This window comes from Amaranthus tricolor, chromosome 3 (genome assembly GCF_026212465.1).
Source record: "Amaranthus tricolor cultivar Red isolate AtriRed21 chromosome 3, ASM2621246v1, whole genome shotgun sequence".
Lineage (NCBI taxonomy): Eukaryota > Viridiplantae > Streptophyta > Magnoliopsida > Caryophyllales > Amaranthaceae > Amaranthus > Amaranthus tricolor.
The window spans coordinates 16743011-16749937 of NC_080049.1; the positions used below are offsets into that span (position 1 = coordinate 16743011).

Consider the following 6927-nt stretch of genomic DNA (forward strand, 5'->3'; position numbering starts at 1 on the left):
TGATCACAAGTGGGTAGTTCTCTAACACAACTATAACCAATTCACAATACATGCCATAGTCTATCTAGTAAGTAGTATCTATCATCTAAACGTAATTCACAATACATGCCATATATATATATATATATATATATATATATATATATATATATATATATATATATATATATATATATATATATATATATATATATATGTATATATATATATATATGTATATATATATATATATATATATATATGTATATATATATATATATATATATATATATATATATATATATATATATATATGTATATATTTATATATATGTATATATATATATATATATATATATATATATATATATATATATATATATATATATATATATATATATATATATGTATATATATATATTTTTTTCATCGAGATTGGATAAATGATATTTTATATGCAATCCTATCTCTAAAATAAGATGACCATATCATACAGATCATTTAGCCCATATCATACATATCATACAGACCATACCTATCTCTAAACGATATTTTCATTCTTTGTTTTGATCATGATCTACATTAGAACAAAGCAACAAGAACAGAAGGGTTTTGACATTAAATGCGACCAGCAACAAGAACAAAGCAATGCTAATGCAAGACAATGAATCCAGTCATCAAACCTGAGTAAAGGGAGTAATACTAATGAAAATAGGTTTATAAAAGTTTAATCCCAACAGTACGAGATCAGTTATTCGATGAGAAACATGAGAACTTAAATTCCATCCTCTCGTACCCAAAGTTCAAAGTTGGATGAAACTCCAAATCAAGACCAAAGGAATCAGCACAAACTGAAACCTATCCACTAAAGCCAAGCATTTCAAGTAGTGCAAAAATCACACAGCTACATATTCTTATCTTTTTTTTCACGAATCATCAGAAACATCGTCAAACAGTCCCCCACCAGTTCTCATCTTGGAAGTAGAACAACCCTCACAAGTAAATTATAATATTTAATCGGTCGAAATATCATTATCAACAAATAATCAAGGGCATATGTGAATAAACGCTAAAAAACCAACACCAACCTTTTCATTTCTCATGCCCATTTATATTTTTTTCAACAAGAACAGTAAGCAATTACAATGAGATATTTCAATGCTTATTGAAATTAAAAAGAGAAATAATACCTTAATTTGTGAGTTTTGAAGATGAACAAGCAAATGCCTTTGGTTTCAAACAACGGTTTTGAAGAATGCGCACACAGTAGAACAAGAAGCAAACGTTTGCTCTGGGTTTGTGAATGAAAATGAAGATGAACAAAGCAGCAGAAGTAGTTTGATTGCGAGAACAAAGCAGCAGTACAGTAGCTAACGTATGGGTTTTGAGAGAACAAAGAATGGGTATTCGTTCGTTTGAAAGAACAAAGCAGCAGCAGTAGTTTAATCGTTTTTGAGAGTACGTATAAAAGGGTTTTGTGAGGGTTTTTGTGAATATGGCGGGTTTTCTTAAAAAACCAAAGATTATTTGCTGCGGTTAAAAAGAAACCGGAGCAATTTTGTTAATTTTGAAGGCTCTTTGCTGCGGTTCATGAATAACCGGAGCAATTAACAAATTTCCAAAGGGCTATTTGCTGCGGTTCGGCCATAACCGCAGCAATTAATGAGTTTTGAAGGCTATTTGCTGCGGTTTTATGGTTAACCGCAGCACTTATAGTTTTTTTTTTTTTTTCTTATTAATTTTCCTCTTTATTGCTGCGAATACAAAAAAACCGCAGCAAATGATGAGCAGCAAATACGTTTTTTTCCACTAGTGATTAATCACACTAACTGCATAGGTAATATCTGGTCGGGTTAGCGTGAGATAAATTATACTTCCTATCAATTGTCTATACATTGTCATATCTTCTAACTTCTTGCCTATGATCGAACATAGTTTTGCATTAACCTCCATTAGAGTTGTGGTTGGCTTGTAGCCAGGCATTCCATATTTATCCAAAAGATTTTGGGCATATTTCTGTTGACAAAGAAATATCCTATTATTAGTTTGCTCCACTACTAGACCAACAAAATGCTTCAGTTCTCCAAGTTCTTTCATCTGAAATCACACTGAGAGATTTGTTTTTGTCTGTTGGATCTCCCTTTCATCATCTCCAGTTGTGATAAGATCATCAACATAAATATGAACTATCGCCAACTTTTCATCTCGAGCATTCACAAACAAATCTCGAGCATTCACAAACAAACTCAAATCAGCTAGTGCAATTGAATAACCACTTTATAGTAATAATTATGCTATTTTGTCATACCATGCTCATGGTGCTTGCTTTAAACCATAAAGCACCATCTTTAGCTTGCACATAGTTTGGATGAGATTGCCTCTCGAACCCTTTAGGTTGATCCATGTAGATATATCTATCTAGTTCACCATGTAAGAATGCATTCTTAACATCCTTTTGCCAAAGCTTCCAAGAGTGACTAAACGCAAGTGCTAGTAAAACACGCACTATAGTAATCTTTGCCACTGGACTAAATGTTTCATCATAGTCCTACCCATATTGCTGACAAAATCCTCGAGCTACCAGTCGTGTCTTGTATCTTTTAATGAAACCATCGGGTTTAGAGTTCACCTTCTACACCCATTTACAGGAAATAGGTTGAACTCCCTTGGGTGTTGGTACTAACTCCCAAGTTTGATTCTGGTGTAGAGCTTGAATTTCCTCCTCCATGGCTTTCCTCTAATCTTTACTTCGAGCTGCTTCATCATAGCTAGTTGGCTCTTTGACATCCTCAACCATTGCAGAATTAGCATATTTTGGATTAGGCTTTTGAGGTCTGATCGATCTACATAAGACTAGACGAAGTTCCTCTTCTTTGAGATTTTCTATCTGACTTGACCTTTCTTCTTCAAGAATTCTATGATGTGCTCCCGTCTTCCATGGAATTTTCTTGTTTTCTTTTGGTGAAGTTTGAGAACTTTCACCTTCTGGATCACCATCTTGACTAGACTGATCCTCAATTTTCTCTAGAAGCTTATCCTCAATTTCCTTCGAGTCTGGAAATAATACATCTTGACACATGACACTTATTTGTAGTTGAATCACAGCATTTCCAACCTTTCCTTTGATCATCATATCCCACAAAGATACATCTGATCGCCTTCTTGTCAAATTTGTTGCATAGTTGCTCAGGAACGAACACATAGCATACACATCCGAAAACTTGGAAATGGCTCACTACTGGCTTCATCTTCCCCAACTTCTCTTATAAGGAGACAAACTCTAGCCTTGCTTGTGGTAACCCGTTTGTCACATGTGTTGCTGCTTTCATACATTCGACCTAAAAAGGTGGTGGCACGTTTTTGCATGTAGCATGCTTTTACATGTCTCTACCAGTCGATTCTTTCTCTTTGCTACTCCATTTTGTTGTGGAGTGTTTGGACAAGTGAGTTGGTATCGAATTTTGCAATCTTACAATACTGAAAGAATTCAGCTGATGTATATTCTCCCCTATTGATTGTTCTTAGGCATTGCACTTTTCTACCAACTTCTTTTTCAATTGCTTCCTTAAACTACTGAAATATGTTGAATGCTTCTGATTTCTCCTTCATGAAGTCTACCCAGACATATCTAGAATAATCTTCTATGAAGGTGATCATATATCGTAGGCCACTTACTGAATGTTGCTTGATCGACCCAAATATGTTTGAGTTAACAAGTTCTCACTACAAAAGAATGCTTAAATAGTGACAGAGGTTTTCCTCGCAAAATTTGTTGCAAAAGGCATATAGTGACGGAAGTGGGACGGAAAACGTCCATCGCTATACACTTCGTCGCAAAGGCCTTCATCGTTGCAAAATTTGTTGCTATATAGGACATGGGAAAGTTCTTTGCTAAAACCCAAAATCCGTCGCAGAGAATAGCAATAAAGGATTTCGTCGCAAATAAGGTCGCAGAAACCAAATAAGGTCACAAATCTCATCGCACCTTAGAAACCAAATGGCGACATCTTCGTCCGTCGTAGTTTCTGTCGATGTCTGCATGAGAATAATTGCGATAACATCATCCGTCGCAATTTTTGTTGCTGTCTGATAGATTATATTTGTCAAATTTACGTCGCAATATATGTTTTGTTGCGATGTAGCTTAGGGTTTAAATTTTAGTATTTAGGTATTTTTGGTTATTAATGCTTAAAATTAAATTAACATGAAAAATAAAATAGACAAATGAATTACTAAATTATACTTCATAAACAATAAGTGTTTGCCAAATTACAACTAAACTAATTATACAATAACATTACAATAAATTAAACTAAGGATGGCGAACTTGGCGCGGCTGATAATGATGATGTATAAATTGAAGCATTTGATTTCTTTCCATATTAATTGTATCAAGTGTCCTTTGATGATTTTCAATCCCTACATTGTTGAAACCTTAGCGAAGTCTTCGCACAATTGATCAAAGGCTTGTTTTTGCCTAGCCTCAAACTCTGTCATTTTTGAATCAAGAATAGAACCATATTCAGGTTGTGCGTTAGAATACTGTGATGAAATTATACTGCCGCCGCTAGGATAATATATTTGTGAGGTGGACCCCACTCCAAAACCTCTTTTCTTTTCCTTGTTTTTTTTCTCAGACGTCGCATCCACATTCTTTATTGCCTCAAAATAAATTTGGCTGACATCACGTTCTGCATTCTCAAAATGAATGCGAAGATGCTCTTCTTTCAAATAAAAAAAGATATATTAAAATGTGTTTTAAATAAATAACTAATGTTATAATATTACAATATTAAATATTTTCATTAATTACATGAATTCTTTTAGCCTTGTCGTTAGTCCATTCAGCAGTCCGGTTTCATCATCGATCGATCTATCTGTTTTTACAAAGACCTTATAAGACGGAGGTCGACTATAATAATTATTTAATAAAATATGAAATGTGCAACTAGATATAACTAACCAACTTTCGCATGGTTCACGCATGTGATATAGAACCTCCAATGTGAGTTGACTCAGCTTTGTCTTTTCCTCTGCCTTGATTTGCAGAGTTTCTAGAACTTGCTGCCTCAAATTTAGGACTTTTCAAAGCTTCTTTCCATGCCGCCCATAAGTTAGGATCTACAGATATTGGAATTTAATTGGGATTGTTTTTAGAGGCTTTTCGATAGCAGTAAATCATATCAACATAATGGACTTTAGCCTTTCTTGTTCACTGATCCTTAACGATTGCATTAATTTTTTAATCCCCTTTGTATTTTTCTGGATTATTTTTGATGCAAAATATATTATTATAAAATATATTTGATTATAATTATAAAATAAATTAACTAAATATTGAAAATTACCTCAAATTCATGAAAGTAAAAGTCTTTCATTTCTTGTGTAACTCCCTTATCCATTTGGATCGAGTTGGATCTTTTTTTTGAATGAATTACAAATTTTGTTGATACTTTCACTACCAACAGTTAAATCAAAAGTAAAATGCAAATAAAATAAACTAACTTTTATAATAAATCATAATTAAAATAATTAAATTTACTAACATATATTTTCATGTAGCCAAGTTTTCTTAAGTCATGACCATCATTATCTCCATTAGTATCACTGCTTGATGACCCGTCATCCACATGATTATTAATATTTGGATCATTTTGATTAAGATTGGCGGCATCAGAGTGCGGATCCAAATAGTCATTTAAAAACACTGGCGACAAACTATTTTTACTGTCCATTTACTAATTAAATTCACAATAATTTAATATAGTTAATAAAACTTTGATAGAGTTTTATATATAAATTAAATAATATAATTTTTTTAAACCTGAAAATAATAATTCTACACTATTTCCATCCCAGTCATATCACTCTAAGGACAAAAAACAGAAAAATATAAAAAAAAACCACTAACCCTATTATTTTTGTATATTTTCATAAACTTCAGTAACCCAAAAAAAAATAATCAACATAAGAACAAATAATATCTTTACACTATCTTCATATCAATTATCAATCCAAGAGCGTGTGGAAGTATGGCATGTAAATTACATAAATAAAACGAAAAATAACAAATAAAAATTTAATGAACATCATAAACAAAGAGCGTGTGGAAGTACGACATGTAAATTCAATAAAAAAAACACAAAATCGTGAAAATACCTTAAATTTGATGAGTTGTGCCGAAAAATAACCAAAATCCAAGTTTATGAGACTTAAAATCGGGTGAGAGAATGAATTAGGGCAAACGAGCACGGAAGGGAGAAAGGAAACTGAATGGTTTTATGCAACGGACGTTTACTTTTACTTTTTCTTAAGAGGACGTTTGCTTTTCTTTAGAAAGGACGTTTCTTTTCTCTATTTTTATTAACTATTCATATTAATATTAATTAATATTAATCTTTATATTGTTGTATGCATTTTAAAGCAAATTTTGATTCTCGATATCTATTAGTATGCATCATAAAAAAATTATAAAAATTATATATTAAAATTATTTGCATCAAGACGAATCTAACACGATCTCACACTAATATATTTTGTCTTCATATATACTTTAAAAATCAAATTTAAATTACTCTCTCCTAAAGTAGAAAAACTTAAACTAGACAAATAGAAAGGAACAGAGGGAGTATTATTATAAAATATTATTATTAAAGAAAAACACGTTTCTTTTTTATAAATTTATTATTCTTACTAATTAAGATTACTATTATTAGTATTATTATAAAATGTTGTTATTATTAAGAAAAAGGGTGTTTCCTTTTTTTAATTTTTATTCTTACTAATTATTATTACTATTATTAGTATTAATATAATTATAGTTGATATTTTTTATAATTATGATTATAATACTTAATTTTTATTATTGCTAATTCTTATTATTATTCAAAATAATAATAATAATAATAATAATAATAATAATAATAATTATTATTATTATTATTATTA

At 31.1% G+C, this 6927-nt stretch overlaps 1 long non-coding RNA gene across 2 annotated transcripts; it reads right to left on the reverse strand.

Moving 5' to 3' along the window:
• Positions 1-4248: 4248 nt before the first annotated feature.
• On the reverse strand, positions 4249-6290 carry LOC130807805 (uncharacterized). Of its 2 annotated transcripts, XR_009040659.1 has the most exons (4): positions 6139-6290; positions 4943-5100; positions 4793-4856; positions 4249-4703 (listed from the first exon to the last, which is right to left on the reverse strand). It is a non-coding gene; the product is annotated as an uncharacterized LOC130807805 (long non-coding RNA). The 2 variants fall into 2 exon arrangements; XR_009040658.1 differs by having other exon boundaries at positions 4249-4856.
• Between the last annotated feature and the right edge of the window lie 637 nt (positions 6291-6927).